Genomic DNA, 27,453 nt, shown 5'->3' on the forward strand with positions numbered 1-27,453 from the left:
GGCAATCTGGTCGGTGGTTGAACGGTTTTTTCCGAAAGCCTGCCTGTTCGTCCCGCAGTTTAGCATCTGTTGCATTCTTAATTCTCTCTAAAATAATACGGTTGAAAACCTTTCCTGGGATAGAAAGAAGAGTGATGCCTCGATAATTATTACAATTACTGAGGTCCCCTTTCTTTGGAAGCTTGATAAGATGTCCTTCCTTCCAATCCTTTGGGAATATCCCGTCATTCCAGATTCTCTCAAATAGTGGGTGCAGGGCCTCAGCATTTCTTTCCTCATCAACTTTTAGAGCCTCCGGTGGAATCTGGTCTGGTCCAGCAGCTTTCCCCCTTTTCATCTTGTTAATGGCACCCACAATCTCTGCTATCGATGGTGGATCACAGCTAATTGGTATCTCATTCCTTGCAGGCAAAATTTCTGGCTGGTTGTCTGGTGGTGGTCTGTTCAGAAGGCAGTTGAAATGTTCCCTCCATCGTTCAGATTGAGCCTCTTTTCCAAAAATAGTTTTCCCATCTTTGTCTTTGACTGGTACCTCTGGTTTCCCATATTTTCCAGCAAGTGTCTTGGTAGTTTGATAAAGGATCCTCATGTGTCCTCCAGTGCTGCTGCTTCTGCTTTCTCTGCAAGTCTGTTCATGAATGCTTCCTTGTCTTTCTTCACAGATCTTTTGACTTCCTTAGCTATGGCTCGATACTGCTCTTGTGCATCCAGTCTTGAAGCCCTTGTTCGGCTTGCATTCACTTGTTCCTTCCTTGTTCTCCTCTTTTCAATAAGGTCCAAGGTGGTTGGACTTATCCATTCTTTATGTTCCGATTTCTTTACCCCCAATACCTCGTGGCAAGTTGTTATGTAGACTTCCTTGATCTTTGCCCAATGTGACTCTACATCTATGTCCTCCTCGAGCTCAGTAAGAGGTTGGAATCTATTACTCAATCGTAGTTTGAATTCCTCATTCTTTTCCCCATCAAGTGCATTCACCTCGAATTTTCTTCTTGTATGTGATCTGGCCCCGTGTTTTCTGAGTCGGAGCTTAAGCTTTGCCAATAGCAGGTGGTGGTCTGATCCAACATCTGCCCCTCTCTGTACTGTCACATCTTCCAATGAACGTCTGAATCTACGAGAGATACAAAAATGATCAATCTGATTCTCTGTCACACCATCTGGTGAGACCCAAGTTGCTTTGTGGATCCTCTTATGGGGAACACTGAACCTCCAATCACCAAACTGTTGAATGCACAGAAATTTGCAAATCTCTCACCATTATCATTCATTTCTCCCATGCCATGACGTCCCATGATACCTTCATAGCCTACGTTATCCTGTCCCACTTTTGCATTTTCATCTCCCATCAATATGTTGATGTCTTTCCTTGGCAACTTGTCAATGACTTGTTGTAGCAGACCATAAAATGTATCTTTGTCCTCATCTGTTGCATCATTTGTTGGGGCATAGATCTGTACAATGTTCATGCTGATCTTCTGACTCCGTGTTGTAAAGGACGCCATGATGATCCTTTCTCCGCATTGTTCCCATCCTCTCAGTGACTTCTGGGCAAACTTGCTTAGAATTATTCCTACTCCCTGTGTATGAATCCCGTCCCCTCTCCCTGAATATAAAATTTTCTCCCCAGACTTGAGGTGTTTCTGTCCGGATTGTATCCAGTGGGTTTCGCTTACTCCAAGTATATGCAGCCTGTATCTTCTCATCTCAGTCACAACTTGAGAGCTTTTTCCTGCTTCATACATGGTGCGAACGTTCCACGACGCAATTCGAAGCTGCTTGTTTGGCGAAGACGTCATCGGGTCAGCAGAGTCCTTTCGGCTTTGTCTGTTGTCCTTCATAAATTCTGTAATTCCAGAAACTCTTCGGTCGCCCAAGCTAAAAAAAGGATTTGTTTTGTCTGTCTGTGTTTCTGTAACGGTTTGAGTTTAACGGAAAGGGGTGTTAACCCTTTGCCAACCCCCAACCTGGAGGACCAGGTGACTCAAAGATGGGGGAATCACACACCATTAGTCGCCTTTTACGACACGCTGGCTTGACGTTGGGCTATTCTTGACCCTCTCAGTTGAGGGACCCCGGACACCACACGGGGTATTGACCTAGTTACCTCTCATAAATACTTTCAGGGGTCATCATCATCATCATCATCATCATCATCATCATCATCATCATCATCATCATCATCATCATCATCATCACTATTATTATTATTATTAATATTATTGTTATTTATTATTATTATTATATTATTATTATTATTATTATTATTATTATTATTATTATTATTATTATTTATTATTATTATTATTATTATTATTATTATTATTATTATTATTATTATTATTATTATTATTATTATTATTATTATGATCATCATCATTATCATAATCATCATAATTTTTATCAATGTTATTATTTTATTATTTACCTTGCGTTCAAAAATGTGAGAATCAAGTTTAGGTTAAGTCTGCGTACCCCTCAAAATAAGACCAAATATTACTCATTTTCCTTAATAAATTAATAATCTAATCTATTATTGCTTTCCAGAAAGCATTCTCATTCCAACTTCTTTCTAATTATGCATATTTGCGAGCCTGAGATTGAAAGGAGAGGGGGAAAAAGGGGGGGGGGGTATCAAAAAGATTAGGTTAAATGGCCTATCTAAAGCTAAGCTTCATTATCTTTTGTGAATTCAGATGCTTTCATTTTTCTCTAGTTCAAACCACGGGCGAAATTAAAGCCTATTCGTTTGTATCTAGGCAACGAGATTATAACAAAATACACGGAGTTTGGTAGCTCATGGTTTAGTAGTATGACACTCGTCCATAGTGCAATATACACTAAACGTGCTCAAAGCGCTTTACAAAGGGTCACTGACAAACAGCAACACGTAATATGTAGAACGGGACATGACGTCTGTTAGGCGATATTACATTTTTTTTTCCAACAGAGACGACGCTGTAAACGGCCAGGTACTCATTTTTCACCTGAGTACGGTGAGAAAATATGAGTAAAGAGCCTTTTGCAAGGGCTCAACTATGCGCCTAGCGAGGCTCGAACCCAGATCCTTCCGATCCAAAAGCGAGAGTCATTCCACAAGACCACATAACACAGTGCAGTGAATCACATTCAAAAATAACAACTTAGACATAAACAACATTTCTTAAGGCTCGATGTAAGAAACTCGCTAATCACACTCAATCATGTGAACGCTTAGATGACGGTCTCGTGCATTTCCTGTCCTTTTACTTACTATTATGTCTTTAATCAAGGGACCTGAATTAGATAACAAATTAAATACATTCTTTCAAAATCGCCTTACTGAATATCATAATGTGTTTATTGAGGAGGATGAGTAGTTTTTAATTATGTTTTTTTTACAATGCGAAAAAAAAAAATGTGATATTTATGACTATGTTAACGTTAAATTCACATTTCGGTACAAGTCTCACCTCGACTTGATACCGCTTTGAGCCGGTAGATCATATATGGAACAAACTAGGAGCAAAAATGTTCGTTTATAGTAAAAATAACCGGAAATTGGAGGTTTTAGTTTTGTCTCTTTGAAAACTCTATATCTGTTGTCTTTAACCAGTTAACTGCCGCACTCTGGAAGACACGTATTTAAACATTTTGCCAGAAAACATGTCCTTCAAAATATTGATCGATTTAAATGACCCTCATCTTGGCAAAAACTCGCAAACTTGGGACGTCGTGAAATTCCGATGATTTGAATGAATTTTCAGGCCAAATATTTGAATCCGTGTCTTTCTGGGGGGAGGCAGTTAACTGGTTAATAAGATGAAATCAATTCATCGAAGTTTCATACTTTTGACTGTACAATCAAATTTTAGCATCGACATCACCCCAACATAATAGGCGGTGGGTTTCATATTTGCCAGTTTGCTAACCGAACGGACCAATGTTTGAACGATTTTCTAATGTTGAATATTCTCTGTGGATTGAGGGTGTTTCCATTAAATCACTGAGACCATATCATTTTGGGTTCTCAGAGGTGCAAATAATATATTGAAACACGATTCACGGAATGCTGTCAAAATAAATTTTTATATTATAAAGCACGAAACACAATAAAATTTTATTCACTTTTTATCAGGCTTTCATTAAAACTAATCTACTATTTTGCACGCCAACACAACTTTTACCAGATCTTGACTTTGATTTAAATAACATTGCTCACTTGATATGCCATAATATTATTCGACTGGCACATGGAAAGAAATTGAATAATTCATGTCGTAAGCTGAATCAATGGTATTTGAGAGGGATAGACAGGGTCTTTTATGCGCGCGTGCGCATGCATGCAAATACGCTTAATGAAATGAGGAGAGAAGTACTAGAGAACAATAGAACATTAAACAAAAAATTTTTGTTGATAGGAATCGAACCAGAGACCTGGCTGATACGGAAACCTTTGTCTCGCCGTGAGCGAGATACTGTGCAATCAACGCCATCAGCTAATGGGTTCGATTCGACCTGCACATATTTGTAAAGTGTCAAAGTAGGGAGCAGGCACTGGTGAAAGGTAAACATAAAAAAGTGTGAATGAAACAGTGCCAGACAAAGCAGAGAAAGATATCAGAACCCCCCCCCCCCGCCCCCCAAATCATCCTGCCTCGACTGGGAATCGAACCTCATGGATAAAAATTGAGGGAAACGGAGAGAGAGGGGGGGGGGGAGATAGAGATAGAGAGAGGAGAGAAAGGTAGAGAAATGGATATATATATATATATATATATATATATATATATATATATATATATATATATATATATATAAAGAGACAGAGAGAGAGAGAGAGAGATAAAGAGAGAGAGAGAGAGAGATAGATATATATATATATATACCTGTTTTTAAAGATAAAAGTTGATAGATCGGTGGTGCTGGAAGATGAGACTGATAATGTATTATCTCACTCTGTCTAGGCAGCTTAGCCAAGTAAAAGAGGTCAAAGTAATAGGTGGCTTTGAAAACAAGAGATGCAGTGAAAGATAAGTATCTTTTTGAAGTCACCGTATACGGGATGAGTCGCACGAATTTCGGTTAATGGCTGTGAAATTTAAATCGGATTCTGACTTGAAAGATGAGGAGTAAATGGTTTGAATTACTTGTGTGGCTATTTGGTCTTGTGGTATGACACTCGCTTTCGGATCGGAAGGTCCTGGGTTCGAGAATCGCGCTCGGCGCATAGTTGAGTCCTTGGAAAAGGCTCTTTACTCACTTTCTCTCACCGTACTCAGGTGTAAAATGAGTACCTGGTCGTTAACAGCGTTGTCTTTGTCCGAAAAATTGTAATATCACCTACCAGGTGGCATGTCCCGTCCTACATGTTAAATGTTGCTGTTGACCAGGGACCCCTTCAAAAGCGTTTTGAGCACATTTTAGTGGATATTGCGCTATATAAAAGCTCAATTGTTTTTCTAAAAATTCTGATATAAGTACTGATTTCCTAACAAAACGCTGATACGTCTAGTTATGTATGTTTTATATCTTTGGATAAAGGACTATTATTACATATATTATCTCTCACGACTAAGGTAGCAATATGAACATGGCAATAGGAAATGACCATCTTATTCTATACAGTTATTTTATGTCAATCTGGTATTTTGTGAGGATGTTATGAAAAGAATTGAGGCTTAAGTCAAAATAATCATGGTTACAAACGTAAGGCCATTTACCGGCCAAGAAACTTCAGTTTCCCTCATTAAGGGTCAAATAAATAATCTGAAATTGAATGTAAGCTTCAATTTTATTACAAAAACAGATCAAATGAACGTTTTGGTTTTCCCCTTTATCAACAAAACAGGATGAATGAAACACTACAGATGAATGCGATAATGTGGTAGTGGCGTTGTTAACAACCCCACTACCACATTATCTCATTCATTTGATCTGTTTTTGGAATAAAATTGAAGCTTACATTCAATTTCATATCATTTATTTCTTCGAGCTTCGAGCAGCAACATTTGCATTACTCATTAAGGGTCTAACTTTATGAAATATTTGGTGGGTAAATAGGGCATTGTGTGCATTATACTTTTGTGTTAAAAGTTGAAATGTCATTGTGTTGCTGGATAGAATAGTCTTTGTGTTGGGTGAAGAAGTAATAGAGGGGAGAAAGAAAAAAATAGATAGAAAGATAGATCGATAGATAGATAGATAGATAGATAGATAGATAGATAGATAGATAGATGGTTGGATGGATGGATAAATAGATGAATGGATGGATGGATAGTCAGACATGTAGATAGCTAGATAGATGCAAGGAATTCAAACCCTCGTATCGACACAGATTGAAATCCTTCCGAAAACCTCTATGCTAAATATTTCCACTAAAGACAAAGCAAAACATATAAATATACAATCAGGGTCTTGGCTTGTTAAAAATCCTTGTTAAATTAGGTTGAGAAAAATACGATAAGAAAATCTAATCATTCATGTTTAGATGAATGAATGGCTGTCAGTGTAACGTGGCAATGAAAGGATGCAACTGAGATAATAAAGCAAAAGGCACATTAATTAATCTAATATTAATTTTCATTATGCTGAGTCCAACTTGAACTTTGGATTAAATGTTCATAGCTTGTACTCTTCTTTGTCTTACATTTCTTTTTTTGCTTCTATACTAGATTCAAAACACTACTGCTACTACTGATAGTATAACTTCGACTACAACAACAACAACTACTAGCATTACTGTTACTACTACTACTACTACTACTACTACTACTACTACTACTACTACTACTACTACTACTACGACGACTACTACTACTACTACTACTACTACTACTACTACTACTACTACTACTACTACTCACTACTACCTTCTACACTACTACTACTGCTGCGGCTACTACCTTCTACACTACTACTACTACTGACTACTACTACTACTACTACTACTACTACTACTACTACTACTACTACTACACTACTACTACTACTACTACTAACTACTACTACTACACTACTACTACTACTACTCCCTACTACTACACTACTACAATACTACTACTACTACTACTACTACTACTACTACTACTAGTACTACTACTACTATTACTACTACTACTACTACTACTACTACTACTACTACTACTACTACTACTCGAACTACCTCTACAACCACTGCAACTACAATCACCATCCACACCACTATCCCTTTAAACGACATCATCATATTCCGTCATCTAACCAACCACTCTCATTAACCCCCTTCTATTGTCCTTGTTACTTTTTTTTTACCTTCCTAGTCCGACATCAAATTCAATATAAGACACCATAATACTATTTGCGCCGATGTGATATGAATAGAGACGCACCAATTTGGCACCAGCCACCATGTTTAGTATTCTAGATGTCTGGGAGTGATTAGAATAGCAGACACTTTCCTCTTGGTGGGACAGCACCATTAGAGGAGAGCAGGATGTTCTGTCGGGATTTACAAATTATAAACTGTCTCTCAGTCGGGGGAGTATATTTGCGTTTATACTTCGGAATTATGAAAATGTTGCTCCCTGAAGCTCGAAGAAATCTCTGACAATAAGAAATAGAATGTCCATTCTCACATATCACATTCGTCTTTAGTGTTTCATTTGTTTTGTTGATAAAGGGGAAACCCGAAATGTCCACATTATCAGCCTCCGTTTATTGAATTGAAGATTCCATTCAATTTCTTGTTCTTATTTTCTTCGGAATTATAATGGAGAGAATTTGAATATTGATACAGTGACAGGCTTTCTTCATGTCAACTAATGGTTGCTCAATAACTCGGAAGAGGTATTACGTCTCGATAAACCACACAAGAAAATTTGACTGGCGAGAATAAAATTTCTCCAAAAACATAAATTTTCTCAACAATTATGTTATTTTAACTCCTGAATCAACTGAAGCAGTGCGTCTCAATTAAGGTCACCGTTCAAATTTCTTACACTTGAGACATCTTAAACTAGTCAAAAGTTTAATTCTGAGAATTTTAGGACTTGACCAGCTATAGACATTTTGTTGGCAATAAAGGGGTTATCTTGGGTGTCCGGATAGCTCAGTTGATAGAGAACTCGCTTCACACGCAAAGGGTCCGAGATGGATCTCCCCCCCCCCCCCCCCCCTGTTTGCCCAGCAGTGATTGGGTAACTGAGTTTGTTAGATCTGCGGAAAGTATTTTGCGACAGACTAGCAATATATATCCAAAGGGTAGCTGGCAATTGCTGTTGTCCATGTCATGCGATATATACTGGAATAAACTCTGACGTCATTGGCCGTGTGGGTCTGAAGGAAATGATAATCTTAATATATCGATAAATGAGTTTTCTGGCCATTATATCAGAATAAAAAGATTTTTGGAATTTTGCTGCAAGTTGATACTTCACCAAGACAAGATAAATGTTGAAATTTATAACACTACCTTATGTAGTCTTATATTCTCTGGCCCCAAATATATGGTTGTACAAAAAGGTTCTAATATGCATTAAGTTAGATTATCATGCGCTTCTTGTTGTCAGCAGTACAATTAGTGATCCATTAGTATCACTATTATCATATTCATCATCATTATTATTAGAATTTAATGAACCGTCTATTTAGATTCATTGTTATACCTTTCATTTCATCGCTGATATGCCTGTTTAAATTGTCATGTTTATGTGAGTAGAATTATCATAAATGCCAAATTATATAACAAACTGATCTCAGTCATCAAAGCATTATGCATGGTAAACTGCATCATTTATTATAATAAATTATATGCATAACGAGGGACTCATTCAAATGTTAACTTCCTGAACTAAGTTAGGTATGACAAGTCAGTATGTCTTAATATTATAGAGTATTCTTAGTGTAAAAAATATCAAAATTTAGCTTTCATATAGCGCATTCTCTGCTAAAATTGCTCAAAGTGCTTTACAAATCGTCCCTGACCAACAGCATCACGTAACATGTAAATCGAAACATAACGCCTGTTAGGCGTATTACAATTTTTTCTCCAACAGAAACTTTGCTGTTAACGACCAGGTACTCATTTAACACCTAAGTACGGTGAGTGAGAAGATGTGAGTTAAAAGCCTTTTCCAATGACCCAACTATACGGTGAGCGAGGCTCGAACACAGGATCTTCCGATCCGAAAGCGATTTACATACCACAAGAACACATGGCCACATCGAGTAGAGAGAGAGAGAGAGAGAGAGAGAGAGAGAGAGAGAGAGAGAGAGAGAGAGAGAGAGAGAGAGAGAGAGAGAGAGAGAGAGCGAGAGAGAGAGAGAGAGAGTTTGTGTGTATTTATATGTGTGTGAATGTGTGTGTGTGTGTGTGAGAGAGAGAGAGAGAGGAAGAGAAGAAGGAAGGAGGCAGGGATTATTTTGTGGTCATATTATTACTGTTTTGACAAAATTAAATATGGAAACGTGACCGATTTGGAGAAGGAATACTCAAGTCATGTTTGTAGTACCGCTTACTTTACGAACATTCATCAAACTACCAATTTTAAGCTCCAACGACAGACCTACATGAACATCAATAAAACTCGTTGAAATGGAAAGCTTGTTGCCTTACTGCAAAATATGTGACTCATCGTTGCAAACTGGTGATAAGTCTGGAAAATAGGATATCAAAACCTGGGTATAAAGTTAAATGATCAGAAATGAAAATTTAAGGTCATGCACTTCATTATGTTTTATCCATTCGTTTCCAAATAAATAAATAAATAAATAAATAAATAAATAAATAATGTAAACGCATTATGTGTTCCCTACGAAATTCCATTTTCAACATTATTGTCATCCCAACATAATACCGTTTTGAGGCAGTTGGACACGTCTAATATTAAGAGCGTTGAATTGCATTAAATCTTGCTGACAATGGGAAGGGGAGTGGGGAATTATTGATAATGGCCATTTGTAATGTTATTTTTGGCACCAGTAGCACTTCTTATCAGTACATGACAATACAATAAGGATCTATCCAAACGTTTCCACAAGGGTCCAAAGCCAATAAAAACATATAAATCTAGGACGAGCTCGTAAGATGTTATTCCTCTATTGGTTCCAACAGAAAGAACGCTGTTACGCTGTTACCGACCAAGTATTTACTCATACGTCCTATTACGGCGAGAGAATGTGAGTAAAGAGCCTTTTCATAGGACTCAGCTCTGTACCAGCCCACCATAAGCCGGAATCGAAGTGACTCAATTAATTTTGCACCACCAAAAGCCGGATTCGAAGATATATATATATATATATATAATATATATATATATATATATATATATATATATATCATAATAGGAATCAAGACCATTAGACTTAGGGGCTCTTACCACGGAATTTGAGACATATCATAAGTGCGTGTACTTAGACTACCATCACCACCACCACCACCATCATCATCATCATCATCATCATCATCCTCATCATCATCATCATCATCATCAATCATCATCATCATCATCGTCGTCGTCGTCGTCGTCGTTATCGTCGTCGTCATAATTTAACAAATATAAATCTAACTATTAAAACCATTTTCAACGTTGGTAAACTTGTTAAAGACAATTCAATACTTATATCCTTTAAATAAGAATCACCAAATTTATTTTGTTTTTTTCAGTCCTTTGTTTTCTTTCTTTCTTTTCGTTATCCGTCGCTTCAGTTCTTACAGTTCTATATTTTTAAAAAGTAAAGAAATCATTCTCTAATATTTTGTATTGGCCGAATGCCTAAATAAACTATTTGACTTGTCTTGACATGTGTTTACTCTGTATCTGCTTGTTCTCGGTCTTTACCGACATGTTGGAGGGTGAGTATAATAACACGTTGGTAAAGGAACTTGGCTTTGGTTTAAATGATCACGGATTGGAGTTGTGATTTTAAGGCTGGGTTTTCTTTTTAAATATTAACCTAACATCTGGTTCTTGAGGCTCTGTGCGGCCTTGCAGCCTATTGGTATGGCATTCGCCTTCGGACGAGTAGTCCCAGGTTAGAGTCTCGTTCTCTGATGCGCAAAGTTGACTCATTGGGAAAGGATCGTCGCTCACAATGCCTCGCTCACGTGTAAAACGAATACCTGCCCGGTAGCAGTGTTCCCTGTCGAAAAATAATTTCAATAGCGCTTTGCTGGCGTGATATCTCGTCCTGCATGTTTGTGTTGTAGTAAAGGATATTCTAAAAATGCCATTACAAAGAAGGGCATCTGACAGATGATTTGGTCTGTATGAAATGGAAAGTTACTTACAGTTTGCTGCTTGCGGGAGTATATCATGGGGCGTATGGTTTGCATTGAGCGGGTGATTCCGTGGAAATGCGTTATACAATTCTTCATTTCTATTATTAAAGCTTTCTTTGAAAGAATTGGTTCTATTGAAAGAGTCAAGATACACGCTAGTAACTCCCAACTAACCAGCTCTTTATCTGTGAAGCATTCATCAAAACGCATTGCCGCTGTGATCTTTTCCAAAGCTTTGATGTTACGCATTGATAACGGAGACAAGAGTGAGAATCAATAAATATTTATAATTTCTCAATATTGATTAAAAGTCATCGCATAAAGGAAGAACGTTTCCAAGCTGACCTTTATATCTTAAAAGAAATATGTGTAAAAACTAATGTTAAAAGATCATTACTCATTACGGCAGGTCGGAATATTCTTTTATGTGTGTTTTTTTTAAAATTAGTTCAGAGTTCTTCGTTGTTCTTTTGCTTTGATTTTGTTTGTTTTGTGAAAGGGGCGGGGGGTTGTTTGTTTGATTATTGGGTTTCTTTTTTGTGGGCGGGGGGGGGGGGGGGGGGGGGTCTTTTTTGTTTTGTATTTGTTTGGAATTTGGGGGAGGGTTGTTTAGTTTTTTTGTTTGATTTGTTTTGTTTTGTTTTGTTTGTTTTTTTTTTGTGTTTTTTCTTGTTGAATTCTTTCTTTTGTTTTTACTTATATTCCACCATGTTAACGACCCTTCCTACTGTTGGTAATCTTATGCAATACTACGGATCCGATTGGCGAGCAGCCCTTTGTTTGTTTGTTTGTTTGTTTTGTTTTGTTTTTTTTTGGGGGGGGGGGTGTTATGTCTTTTTTTTTGGTTTTTTTTTTTTTTTGGGGGGGGGGGGGGGTTACTTTCCAAACCTCGCAGATCTGCTCGCAGATTCTGTTAGTTATTAAGTCGGGGATGATTTTCTTATAAATAGATCACCGTACTGGACAAAATATACTGCCATTGATTACGCTGATAAAATAATCTTGCCTCGTCGTAGTATTCTATGGTGCAAAATGACACAATCAAGGCTGATTGATGCAACCCGTTTAGGTAACATACTCACCCGTTAGATCCACCAAATGCATCGAACCAAAACGTAAAGCTATGTATTTCCTTTAAACTTAAATGATTTGATAGGAGGAGTTAAGTGAGAACTAATTACCCAACTGCTCGTCTAAAATCAATAACAACGAGCCGAGTGTATTCTGTTAGTATAGGCTCAATTATTCAACTTATGACTGAAGCAGGGTTGATATTTTAGAGGAAATTGATTACTTGAAATAGTTAATTACTATTTCTCAATCTTCTATGTAACGCGTTCATATAGCTACCCATATAATATGCATCTAATTACAATCCTATTGATTACAAATAACTAAAGGAGCATTTTCCCATTAAAAGGATTTCGACACTTTTTCGCTCGCTTTCATTCATCACCTGAGAATTTTAATTATTGTTTTGAGTCTCTTTTGCACTGATTAAACTTATGATAGGAAAATGCTTTATCCCCGGCATTCCCTAGTAAGTTATAATTGAAATAAATGAGAAATATAAATTTTTGTATCCAGCGCATTTTGACAAAATACATTTTACTATATTTGCCATACAAATTTTACTTCAAATATCGACCAATCAAAATGACCCACAACTTGTCAAAAAGCCTCAAACCAGAGAATTCTCTATGATATTTATTTTTGGGGTAAAAAAATATGTGGCCAAAATAAACACGTATTTTGTTATTGTTTGATATTTGAGGCTGTGGCAAAGTTTTTTTTTTTTTGTTTTTTTTTTTTTTTTTGGTAATATTTAGAACAAAAGCATCAATGTTGTTTTATTTTATTTTTAAACCACGGAGGGATTTAATTTTCCTGTGGGGGTGGGTGGGGGTGGGGGTGGAAGAATGTGGAGTTGAATGATAATTTTTTTTTAATTCATAAAGCAGACAACCTAGTAACCGCAGTCTGGAAAAAAATAGTCTCTCAAGGTGTCAGAAAGTGTGAACAAAGTCAATACTTTGAAAACAAAATCCTACGTTTGTTTTTCAAAAATAAGTTAGTATTGATGACTGTGTGTGTCCAGTGTTACAAAAACAACCAGATGGCAGAGTCTCTTCTATTGAGAAAGAGTACTTTCTGCGATCAGCAATACGCTCAATGCGTTTCATAGAGTTGCCTATCCCCTCCCCCCCCCCCTCCCCCCTCCCCGCGCGCAGAATGTGGAGCCAATTTCCAATTTAATGGTGAGGCTCAATTTTGTGCAAGCACTTTTACAATACCCTTCAATACCAATAGAGTTGGAGGTATTGATTAATTATAATTCCATCACTGAATACAACATTGGGGAATAACAAATATCGAAGATATATAGGGATCATTTATAACTTTTGAAACTGAATAACCGCACTATTGTTTAGTTTGTTCAGTTCCGCCCTCTGGCTTGTTTACAATAATTCAATGAACAAATCACAATGTTTACATTTATTAAGTAAGAGCCAATAGTTGAATACCAAAATACCACATGATCAATCCCCAACAGAAATCAAAGCTAATTTTTAAAAAAATCCCTCTTTGGATATCAGGAGATTGTGACTTGCCTGAGGAAATCTGGAAGAATGGCAACTGCAAGCACAATAACTCAATCAATACTCAATTCATAGACACAATGAACATCTTCGGCTGGAATCAAATTATAGATTGTAAAAAAAAGATAACGATAATACATTGGAATTAATCCTTACAAATAATTGAAATCTGAAATAAAAGCAAAATCTACTTCTAGTTATAGGAGTCAAAGACGAAATCTTGAAAACCTCAAAATTGAAACCAAACAGGCAAAAGAAAAACCTATATAGATGTACATTTTGAAAAATTGTTATCAAAATGTTTTGAGAGTACGTTTGTAAACAAATATAGTATAAATTCAAATGTGGATGAAATGTGGAATGATAGTTGTTTTAAAAAAACAAAAACAAAAAAAAAATAGTCATTGACCAACATTTAGCAGCAAAAACTACAACTGGATGTCATGGTTTAGTAGAAAGACAAAAGTAGCAAAAAGAAAAGGGCAGCTCTTTAACTCCAACTCGCCGGAGACTGCAGAGCGTTTGTGTTGTGCTGTGACGCAGCTGCGTGCGGGTTTCCAACAGTACACGGGATGGGTACTACGGAAAAGTTTGCTGAGATTTGAGATTAGGCAGATTATCATAGTATTATTGTCACGTAACAACCAGAAGCTGATGCCAAAAGCGGAGTTCAATGAAATTAAAGAATGTTTCGTTTAGGACTTGCAGTCTAAACCAAAGGTTTGTTTTTATAAAGAATACAAAGAATTCAGCCCTTCATGTTGGATTTCTTTCTTTTATTTCTAATCTTTATATATGCATCATCATTGCAAATAAGTTCTTAGATTAAAAAAGAAAGAAAGAACGTACTAAAGAAAGCTCCAAGTTATGATGTGGTGTGAACACCACTTTGTTTTGCTTGGAACGAGAATTACATTGCACAATGCAATGTTCATAAATGTTTACGTTTTGAAAACAAGTATTTTGACTAACATTCTATGATAAAAAAAAAAATTACAAATTTCTACAAGTATTGCCACGACAAGAACTTTGAGCAAAATTGGTTGAAATTGCGCTATATAAATGGCCTTACCTTAATATGTCAATGTGATTGCTTTCGCAGAGAAGTTAATATTTGCAAAATTTATATGAAGCCACCTTTTTGATTGCATCATTCTTGTGCCTTCATTTGAAAGCATCTAGATAATTCAAGAGTTCTCAAAAAGATGTATTTTTATATGGTAAAAATTATTTTCTTTAGAGCTAAGAAGTAATACAATCATTTTGGCAAAGTGATCAACACTAATAAATTTGAAACCCAATTTGACCCTTTAAGCAAGTGCGACGGAAATATGAGTCATAATTTCAACAACTGTGATAAAATAAGTATATATATATATATATATATATATATATATATATATATATATATATATATATATATATATATATAGACAGATAGATAGATAGTTTGTTTGTGGGGGTGTGGTTGTGTGTGTGTGTTTGTGTGTGTGAGAGAGAGAGTGAGAGAGAGAGAGATAGAGAGAGAGAGAGGAAGAGAGGGGGTGGAAATAGAAGGGTGGATGACATTCCAAATGACCATGTTTCCTATAACAATTGGCGGAGGTCCATAGACCAATAAACCTTTCATCAGCCTTTTATGGCTCAGTGCTAGGAGTCAGCATCTATTTCCAGCAATAAAACTGCATCTTTCATAAGACTATACTCCTTATCGTTAAAGTCAATTAGCTTTATTAGATTCTTAAAAGATTGACGTTTTAAGCATCCTCATTACCTGCTCAGTCTTTATTAGCCTTTTGTAAACAATGAACGCATTCAAATTAACGTAAATTACCGCACGTACTGCGTATAAAATTACACATGTTATCGCGTCCATGTAAACCGTTTTTATTCTTGTTGAATATGTTTTACAGCAGCTGATACTACAAGACTGGCAATGTTAGTCACCATTCATTTACCATTTAAGGCCTTTGGCTTCCATATCATCCGATCTGGATGCCTCGGCTGTCTCTCTAATAGTCTGTGTCAATTCCTACAAATGTTAGTCATACTTGAAAAGGACGAAGGATGAAGAGGAGGAGGAGGAGGAGGAGGAGGAGGAGGAGGAGGAGGAGGAGGAGGAGGAGGAGGAGGAATAGAAAGAAAATGGGGGGAGGAGGAAAGGAAAACCAGAAGAAGAAGAAGAAGAAGAAGAAGAAGAAGAAGAAGAAGAAGAAGAAGAAGAAGAAGAAGAAGAAGAAGAAGAAGAAGAAGAAGAAGAAGAAGAAGAAGAAGAAGAAGAAGAAGAAGAAGAAGAAGAAGAAGAAGAAGAAGAAGAAGAAGAAGAAGAAGAAGAGAGAAGAAGAAGAAGAAGAAGAAGAAGAAGAAGAAGAAGAAGAAGAAGAAGAAGAAGAAGAAGAAGAAGAAGAAGAAGAAGAAGTAGAAGAAGAAGAAGAAGAGGAAGAAGAAGAAGATCTACGGACCCCAGCTGCCCAATCACATTTTGGTGAACAAAAGGGGTCAGAAAAACCTCGACAAAACCGGTCCCTTGAGATTTGGGTCTAGAAGTCTACCAATTAAGCTATAGCGACCCCTTGAAATAGTAAATCTCGAAGGGGTTGGGGAGGAGGGTAATGCTGTTTCATAGCGTCAGGATAATGATTTTTAACGAAAGAAAAATTGTTTATCTCTGAAACTTAACCAATATGGAGAATAATAAGAAAATAAAGGAGTAGGTACGATAAAGGGGGCTCATTGTAAAATGTGCATATTAACATATATATGACAATTATCAGGAGTTTACTACCCCCCCCCTCCCTCCCTCCCTCCCCAATGATCCATCCATATTATTTATTTCCTTTATGTCCCAAGCATCCTGTCTGAAATTATTTTCCATTTCATACAAAACTGATCCCCTGAAGTCGCCTTTTGTAGCTACCACTCTTACAACAAACCAAACCTGTCTATCTACCTCTACGGAAAAATTGCAGAACCACGAATTTTGGGCTACTTCTCCGAGAGAAATAAGCTTCTCAGATTCTATGAATCTTGTTGAAAATAGATAGAAATATAGGACTAAATAACATTATAGCGTAAGTACTTTGAAACGTTATTCTATCATGAGGTTGCAATTATGTAGGTCTTACAATTCTAAATGAAATGAACTATAAAATGTGGCCCACCGTCTCAAAACAGTATTATGTCGGGATGAACTAGGTGTTAGGAAATGAATTTATAACCACAAATAAATATGAAAATTGGCGTTAATTTTTCTTCGTCAAAGTGAAGTATAAACACTACTTCAATCATTGAACAAAAACTTCAAGTTTACATTTATCGTCATTTTACTTCTATCTAAATTCACTATCCGGACTCCGATTCATCCGTTTTGACAAGATGGGTCACAAATGGTGGTGGGCACATGGAGTATTCGAATGAATCCCCTTATCGACTGTAAATCGATATACAGGTGAATAAGTCAATTAACCAGACAAGTGGCGAGCTTTCATTCACTTGATTGCTTAATCGATTATTTAATTATTGGATTGATTATTTTATTGAATGAGTAAATCAATAAATCAATTATAAATCTGCTGCGATTTGTTTGATATTTTTGTTATATATTTTATTTTCCTAGAGCACTCGCTTCACACACAAAAAAGAAATCTTTATCGTTATCGTGTGCAATCGAAATTATTTTCTGACTTTCCCCCACACCCTTGTCTATCCAGAATGATTGGGTAGCTGGGTTTGTTTGATCTGGCAGAAAGTAATTTGTGGTATACTAGGGTCCTATGCATGCAACGCGTAGCAAATCATTTCTATTGGCTGAATTTAACATACTTTAAATGTAATGGAAATGCTCCAAATACAGCGCATACCTTTTTTCATTACAACCATGTTTTTAAAAGCCCATAATTACTTTTATTATATACAAGTTATTGGTATAATGTGATCAGACTTTTCAACACTGTAGATATTCTTAAATCAAGAAATATATTAATTAGCATCAAATGTTATTAATCAAACAATTGATAAAATAAGGAATGAATAAATGAATAAATGAATTAATGAATCAACGTGAATCAATGAATGGATGTTTGAAGAGATTAATGATGAATATATGAATAAATGAATCGGTATTGGCGACATGTAAATGATAATCACAATTATGTTTTACTGTTAATTCGGTAGAAAAACGTTCTATCTTTTATTATAAGTTAACGCATTCTTAATAGTTTTATTTAAGTGGTTTTATGAAAGGGGCAGGGATTTCAAAGCACTCTTCAGCCCTGTCTGTATATCATAAGCTATAATGACCCATGGGAATTCATGAATGACATGCTCTATCAAAAAGAATACATATTAATGATATAAAATGAATGATGTCGATAATCATCTCGTCTTCACTTGACAAAAACTCTGTAATGCTTATAATGTTGAGTAAATAAGTAAGTAAGTAAGTAAGTAAGTAGTAGTAGTAGTAGTAGTAGTAGTAGTAGTAGTAGTTGTTGTTGTTGTAGTAGTAGTAGTAGTAGTAGTAGTAGTAGTAGTAGTAGTAGTAGTAGTAGTAGTAGTAGTAGTAGTGTTGTTGTTGTAATAGTAGTAGTAGTAGTAGTAGTAGTAGTAGTAGTAGTAGTAGTAGTAGTAGTAGTAGTAGTAGTAGTAGTTATTTAGTTAGTTAGTTACAGTTATGGTAGTAATCATAGAACTCAAGACAGATTACTTTGTGTGGCTAACTAATCTACCTACTGAGCTATTCAGAATTCAAATAGCACGAATTAATGTGACAAATGGGTTAATGGATAAAGGCATTCGAAGTCACACTGCAGTATGGTCTTTGTTTCCTACCCAGAAGGAATCGAGTTCAACTCCCCGCTGCTCTGTGTGGCCTTGGGCGAGTCACGTCGCTCGAGCTCACTCTGCGGCGCTGCATTGCGGCTGACACCTGATTTATTCCAGTCTTCTCTTAAAAACGTGTCTAATGACAAATTTACCCTTGAGGATGAATGAAGGGAATTTCATTTAGTTTTTATTTTAATTTATAGACTTTAGTCTCGAGCACATATTGCCAGGTCTGATAACCGATTATGGGCCTGTTTTTTTGTAATGGACGTTTTATTGTGGGTTTGAGAGTATATCAATCCTTTACAACAAGGAGCCCATAATAATTTGTGTAATCAGAGCTATAAATAGGTATACGTCAAATTCAATGAGTCATAGCTCTTCAGCGTGACAAAAAAAATGGTTATCTTGGGATTGGCTTATCATTTATGCATAGTCATTTGTTATCACATGTCGAGTAACGTTTGGGAATGTGGTACAATAATATGCAATTTGTTGATATTCAAAAATAATTAATGAACATGTAACGACGTCTTCATCAGTCAGTCTATTTTTAAACTCTTATCGAACAAAGAAACGAAATATTTAAACTTTCACTTTTTTTTATTTCATGTTGTAGGGAATTGCCATTGCCAATGTCATTTTATTCCTTGTTTCGTAGATTTTCTCTTTAAGAAATATTCATGTGTATGTTTTATTTCGTTTTTCCCCCTTATTGTTGTTTTGTTTTTGTTTTCCTGTATTCTCTTATATTTGTTTTTTCTGTTCTTTTTTTTTCTGGAACGTTTGCCTTTTATATTTTCATTTCTTTGATCACTGTTAGTCAAAATTTTAAAGTTCAAAACTTCTAATTATACTTTTTTCAAACTGGTGCCATTTTACCAGAGTGGAAGACATTTGAGCGCTTCTTCAATTAAACGATTTGGGTAAACATTACTTCGATCTGCAAAGCACCCAAATAATTGCTCAATAGAACCTCATCTCGATTTCGAATGTTACCAAAAAATTTCGCGGCGGCGATGGGGGCTCGAACCCGCGACCTTACTGGTACAACAACATAAGTGCCAGCTCCACTCACTTCAGTGAACGACTAGCAAAAGGTTTTTTATCGTGATTTTCCTCTACAGACACTGAGATAAAGTCCGATTGAACCCCTGGATTATGGGACTCCTTTGTTTGTTGCAACTTTGGATGAGTTGTAAAACTATCTGTCTCTTTTTGAATGCCGCTTGTTTTATATTGATCTAGTCATAACACGATGATGATGATGATGATGATGATGATGATGATGATGATATGATGATGATGATTATGATGACGTGAACGATAATGGTGCTTATGATGATACTAATAATGAATGAATGAATCGTTAATAAATAAAAAATAAAATATAGTAATATATTAATTTAATTAACAAAATCATGAATCGATAGATAACTATTTTTTTTTAATATATCAATGAATGGATATAAACATTTGTATAGCGCATTTCCACGGGCATTACTGGAACAGTGTTTTTAAATATCAATCGAAAATATCTAAATATAGTTTAGCTTCATGAACGATGCCTCTCGCAGGTGTTGCGATACACAACCGGGCTAATTTATATCACATGCAAAGAAATAAAATAAGGAGATAAGCAGAGACGAGCAGATGTTATAATATTATGAAACATAGAGGAAATAATTTATGGAGATAGGAAGAGCAAAGTGAAAAGAGTAAAAGGAGAGGGTCGGGGCGGTTTTGACAAAAGATTTTTGTTATTAGGCTAAGGAAAACGAAGTGGACGGGTAGATGATGAATTACATTTTTACCAGGATTACCCAGATGTAAGCCATAATTAATTCAATTTTGATTCTATTTTTAAGATGAGGTTGGTTATTTCTAATTCTTTTTTTTTTCCACTTTGGCATCACGGGTGATTTGGGTTAAGGAGCAACTTGTTCGCCCTATTGATGCTGTGCGTTTAGCTAAATTACTCATAACATCCGCCAGCGGGTTATAGCGTACCGGCACACAAAACTATGTGTAACCTTGAATGGTTATTGTCTGATTGAGATGATTTAGTGAGAAGTAATGACTAAAATGGCTGGTCTATTGGTATAACTGGTACTTTCCTGGTTTAAGTATAGTTCTGGCAGTCGCCAAGCTGAATCCTTGGAAATCTTAACTGGCAATCACTCTCCGTTGGTAACAGCGGTGCCTCGAGCGAATTGAATAAATGTAATAGCGCCTCACTGTTCTTATATCTTGTACTACATGTCAAGTGTTGCTGTTGAATTGGGACCCGTTGTAAAGCGTTTTGAGCATGTTTAGAGGAAATCTCACTCTTGGTGCTGTGCGTTTTGGGAAAATGACACAACATCAGCCAGCCGAATATAACGTTCCAACACACGAAACTATGTGTAACCTTGAACGTTTATAGTTGATGATTGATAGAATTTAGTGAGAGCTAATCATAAAAATGGCTGGCTAAAAACATTAACAAAGAGCTGAGTGACGTCAACTTCGTACCTTCTATTCCTAATTCTTTTGTTCTATTTTTTTTTCAGTTTTACATCACAGGTGACTTGGGTTAAAGAGCAACTTGGTTGCTCTATAGATTACACAGAGTTACGTTTCTCGGTTTTGTAATCAATTGGTATAACCTATAGGCCCCTGGTTCATGTCCCGCTCAGGTCAGCGCAAAGCTGAATCATTGGAAAATAATCTTTACTCACATTCACCCACCGTATTCCGGTCGGTAACAATGTTGTCTCAGTGGAATAAAAAAAATTAGAATAGTGCCTCATTGTCCTTATGTCCTGTCCTCGACGTGCACTTATTTACAGGTCTGACAATCCAATTCCTTATGGGCTCATTGTTGTAATGGAAGTCTTTTTAAAAAATGAAGCAAAGTATTGTCCATTACAATAATGTTAAACTAGGCCCTTAAGTGGGTTCAGACGTCAGACCTGCATATACTCGTATTATGTACACGACGCCTGTCCTACATGCTAAGTCTTGCTGTTTTCTTGGGACCCGCTTTATAGCGCGCGACCAGGTTGTCAAAATATTCGATACGGGAATGGCGTTATAAAGCAATATTATAATCATTATACCGTATAGTTTATTAGGCGGCGCAAGAAAATTTTCTGGGTTGAGTTCCCGGCCTCCCATGGTGGGCAGGGTGGCACTTACTGTGTCTTCTATCCCCGATAGCTGTTTTCCTATTTGCTTTCTGTCTTTGTCTTGGAATGAGATTACTTGGTTTTGCCCTGGTCCTAACCGGAGTACTTGGCTGGGAGGGACACAGTCAAATGCATAGTTATTATTTTGCGAGATGATATTTTTTTCATTGTGAATCATCTCTCTATTATGTATTATTATATCTGTTATTTTGGATGTATACTGTAAGCATTTGAGTGTTTTCCTCTTTGTTGGATCTTGTGCTTGTGTCCGGATGAGACTTATAGGTGATCTCAAACTAAGTACATTGATGGTGTGCTCTTGGAATCTGATCCCTATTTGTTTCCAGTTCACGTTGTCTTGCGTTTTCTTGGGTGCTTTAATTGTAATTCTAGAATTTCACTAGATCCCATTTTCTTCCTTTTACTGGCGCTGATATATCTAAATGTGTTACATCGCCCCAAAACCCTTTAAAACAAAAACAATTTTTTTTTTAATTTAAATGATACGGTGTACTCTTATAAAAGATATTTGTTCTTGCTGTTTTAACTTTGTATACAAAAGAAGAACAACGTTTGCGATTCCGGTAATAGACTAAAAATTGTCTTGAATTTTTTTTTTGATTTTTTTTTCTTCTTTTTAAAAAAAAAATATGCGGCTACGTGGTCTAGTGGTTTGATTCTTTCGGATCGGAAGATCCTAGGTTCGAGCCTCGCTCGGCGCAAAGTTGAGTCCTTAGAGAAGGCTCTTTACTCGCACTATCTCACCGTACTCAGGTGTAAATGGTTACCCTGTCGTTAACAGAGTTGTCTCTGTTCGAAAAAAAAATGTAACACCGCCTTACAGGCGTCATGTCCCGTCCTACATGTTAAATGTTGCTGCTGGTCAAGGACCCCTTGTAAAGCGCTATGAGCACATTTAGTGGATATTCCTCTACATAAAATCTCATTAAAAAAAAACCAAACCCTTATCTAGAACAGCATGTCAGATGCTATTAGGTTGATTAATAGAGAATCTTCATAAAAGGAATGACTGGAAGAATAGTGTTGGTACCCTATCTTAAATGGGGCACATTCAAGGAATTACATCCTTTGTATCGTATCATCAAATGTCTTTACCCAAGCATTTCAAATGGAATAGATAATACCATCAATAAAACATGTAGATCATGAATAGCCCATGGTGTTGATGAGGCTGATAATGATGATAACAACGACGACGACAATTACAATGATGATAGTGAGATTCTGCTTCTGCTGCTGCTGCTGCTGATGATGATGATGATGATGATGATGATGATGATGATGATGATGATGATGATTATGATGATGATGATGATGATGTTGGTGTTGATGATGATGATGATGATGATGTTGATGATGATGATGATGTTGATGATGATGATGGCGATGGTGATAATGATATTGTTGATGATAACCATGATGATGATGTTGATGACGATGACGACGGCGACAACGATGATGATTATAATGACGAAGACGACGGCGACGATGATGATGATGATGAGGAGGAGGAGGAGGAGGAGAAGGAGGAGGAGGAGGAGGAGGATAATGATGATGATGATGATGATGTTGATGATGATGATGTTGATGATGATGATGATGATGATGATGATGATGATGATGATGATGATGATGATGATGATGTTGATGATGACTATAATACGTGTCTCAACCTGAGTACTAAGCAGAAGCCCCACGCGGACGTTTAAGTGCGATAACAAATGTAGCTGTATTTACACGTATTTGATCTTGCTCCAAAGTGAAACATAATCATAGATTTAAGTGTTATCACTGTTGAAAGTTTTGCTCGGCAAGGATTTCATAACACAGGTTTTCCCTTAATTTTTAAACAGTGTCTGTTATCATTATTACTTTATTTTTATGATGATGATGATCATCATCATCATCATCATCATCATCATCATCATCATCATCATCATCATCGTCATCATAATCATCATCGTCGTCATTTTACTATTATTATTATTATTATTATTATTATTATTTATTATATTATATTATATATTATTATTTATTATTAATTATTATTATTATTATTATTATTATTATTATTATTTATTATTTATTATATTATTATTATTATTATTATTATTATTCACCGATATTGTGGCCTTGAGCAAGTCACCTTTATGCAATGTGGCTGACGCCTGGGTTATTCCAGCAATCCCTCGGAATAGGCTCTAAAGATAAATTTCCCCCTGCGAATGAATAAACGGATATATATATATATATATATATATATATATATATATATATATATATATATATATATATATATATATATAGTTGTGTTGTGTGTGTGTGTGTGTGTGTGGTTTGCAAGAGAAAATATCCGAAAAAATACGCAATTTCAAAACGAAGTAGAAGCCAAAAGTATTCGGAAATTTACAAACGACAAGAACCAAAACCTTTAAGTTAATTCTTGCCAAGTTTATTTTTTAAAATGCTTTATTGGTTAAGAAACTATGCCGGTTATATCTACCCAACTCCTATGAAAATCTCGATATCCAAAGTTTCCAAATGTTGCGTCTTGTTTTAGTCGGGAGAGAAAACTGAGAACATTGAAAGCAATGTTGTCTTTGAGGATTTATTCATTATATAATGTATCCACAGGAGAATAACTATTACCTATGACACAAAAACGCGTGTCTCTTCTACTCACAAGTTTGCTGGGTATTTTTTTAAGGAGCCAAATCCAGTCTGTGTCTTAATCTAGACGTCTAATAAGACTTTTATGCGGCTTTGTGGTCTTGTGGTATGACACTCGCTTTCGGATCGGAAGGTCCTGGGTTCGAGCCTTGCTCGGCGCATAGTTGAGTCCTTATAAAAGTATCTTTACTCACATCCTCTCATCGTACTCAGGTGTAAAATGAGTACCTGGCCGTCAACACGTTGTCTCTGTGGGGGAAAAAATGTAATATCGCCAAACTGGCGTCATGTCTCGTTCTATATACGTGTTGATGTTGGCCAGGGACCCTTTGTATAAAGCGCTTTGAGCACGTTTGGTAGATATTGCGCTATATAAATGCTCTACTTTTTTCTACTTGTTATTTGTGTATTTACCATAATAGTGCGAAAATATTCTGGGTAGGCTGCATGATATGGTAGGATTGCAAATCCCTGTTATGATTACTTTTCTAATTTTCATGATCTAAAAAGACCACCAAGTTACTATTGGGTTAAAAGCAGGTCGGCGGGACCTGACTTCACCCAAGCAGCACATTTGTCTGGAAGTGAGTCTGAACTGGGGCTGCCATGACAGCGAGTAATGCCACAGTCAACGAGGTAAGGTGGCCAACTGCTATCCTTTCACGTTGCTGTCAGGACATTGCTCCGCTAGAAAGAAAAAAGTGAGCCTTTATATAGTGCAATATCCACTAAACCTGCTCAAAGCGCTTTACAAGGGGTCCCTGGCCAACAGCAACATTTAACACTTAGGACGGTACATAACGCCAGAAGATATTACAATTTTTTCGGACAGACAACGCTGCTAACGGCCAGGTACTCATTTTTACATCTGAGTACGGTGAGAGAATGTGAGTAAAGAGCCTTCTCCAAGGACTCAACTATGCGCCGAGCGAGGCTCGAACCAGGGACCTTCCGACCCGAAAGCGAGTATCATACAACTAGACCATATAGCCGCAACCCCCAACGTCCATTTCATACTATATATTTATACGATTTAGTTAGCAGTTCCATAGTTGTTCAAAAATCAGATGTTCAGTTTCTCTAAAATAAATTCCAGCTCACAATGTTTGTGTCATTTTGTATCTAATCTTCAACAAATGAATCAACCCTATATAAAAGAGGTCTATTTTAAAACGGCATTAAGCTTATTTGTAAAAAAAAAATTACAACAAAGAATAATAGTCCAGAATGTATAATTAAACCCGACAGATAATCGCGCAGGATAGATGGCAGGGCAATATGTCGTAATCTAATACTTTTAAAATCATACTTTTGTCAGATACGTCGCAAACTTTTGCAATTGCGAAATTATGCAGAAAGGCCCGGGATAAAATTCTGGCCTGTTATTTTCGTTTTTTTTGTTTTTCTTTTTTTTTTCCTTTTTTGGGGATGGGGGGGGGGGGGGGGGGGGAGGGGTGTCCTATTCTGCCGCAGATATAGAATTGAATAAAGCCATTTTATGAGGTGGATTAGAGATGAAATAAAGCCATTATCTGATGCCTATCGCTGGCAACTCCCCGCAGAGATGAGGAAATTAAGGCAGGCCCGTCCATCGGAATTTATCACAACCCATAGATCGCGTTTCCACAGAGAACTGTTTTAAAGGCATTGTTGTCGTTGCCCAATTTATTATCCGTCATTTAGAACAAATAAAACAATTATATATAAAAAGCAACCGGTGTCGTAGTTTATCCCAACTTTATGTAGCTTGAATGTGTATTTTGATATTTAATGTCGAAGAGGGAGACTGTATATCTTCTGAAGATGATTATTTGATAGATCGGCGTCCTACCTACAGAGTAACAAGCAATTATTATTGCCCACTTAACGCGATAGAAAACAGGGAACAGTTCAATTCCATATGTATCTGGTTCTTTTCAAATTGTTTTTTTTTTTTACCTCCTTACTTATTTCGGGGTGACTTTGTATATAATAGAAAGTAGTTGATACCACATATTTCTTGAATTTCTATTTCAACCAAAGGGGGATAACAATTCTAGTCCTAATCGATCCGATAGGCTGTATATTTCATGGTTAAGTTTACACATAGGTTTGTGTACGGGTTATAAATCAACCGTACCTATATCATTATTTAATTTTGCCAGTCACAACCGATGAGCGTTTGACCAATTCGCATGCTATGTAGCAAATATTATTATGATCAATTCCATTTATTATATTGTTCGCTCAATATCGCATTCCCCTGCAAGGACGAAAACAATTAATAGAAGCAAATATCAACGACAAATCCAATCACCAGAGCTCACAGTGTCTATCATCTCCAATATCTGCCCATCTAGACTGTTCTGTCGCAGTCTGACAGAATACATTTTTTTTCATTTTGCCCAGGAACGACGTGTACTAATTTACAGGTCTAATAACCGAATGCAAGATTATTTATGGGCTTTACTTAACATTGTTGTAATGGACAATATTTTGCGTTGGTTGGTTTGAGAGTATGTCCATCACAACAACGAGCCCATAACATTTTGGGTTATCAGACCTGCAAATAAGTACACGTTGGCCAGGAAACTTTTACTTTAAATGTTGACCGTAGTTTAAATTTATATATATATATATATATATATATATATATATATATATATATATATATATATATATATATATATATATATATATATATAACAAGTTGGAGATCCCTTAATCAGTCGATACTTGGGTTTAAATATAATTTGACCAATATAAAATGTGTTTTGCCATTGTACGGCTGTGTAGTGAGTCTGGAAAATATAGTTAACCCTTTGACAGTGGGTGTGAATTTATTTCAAACGATTTGTTTGTCCATCTATCTATATTGATTGTAACAGAGGCAACAATCTATATTATACACAAAAAGAGATCAGTAACAGCGATGAGGCCATTAAAGCCA

At 36.3% G+C, this 27,453-nt stretch overlaps 1 protein-coding gene across 2 annotated transcripts in view; it reads right to left on the reverse strand.

Annotated features, from left to right (window-relative positions):
• Positions 1–27,453, reverse strand: part of LOC144970908 (neuronal acetylcholine receptor subunit alpha-5-like) — a 116,603-nt gene that overhangs the window by 65,872 nt on the left and 23,278 nt on the right. Inside the window, exon 2 of one of the 2 annotated variants that reach the window (XM_078911063.1) lies at positions 23,975–24,073. The exons of the other annotated variant lie outside the window; for it this stretch is intronic. The gene's annotated coding sequence lies outside the window, so the exon portion shown is untranslated. The remainder of the gene's footprint in view (positions 1–23,974; positions 24,074–27,453) is intronic. 2 annotated transcript variants of the gene reach the window in all.

This window comes from Berghia stephanieae, chromosome 4 (genome assembly GCF_034508935.2).
Source record: "Berghia stephanieae isolate SIO BIC M18660-M18661 chromosome 4, UCSD_Bste_1.3, whole genome shotgun sequence".
NCBI lineage: Eukaryota > Metazoa > Mollusca > Gastropoda > Nudibranchia > Aeolidiidae > Berghia > Berghia stephanieae.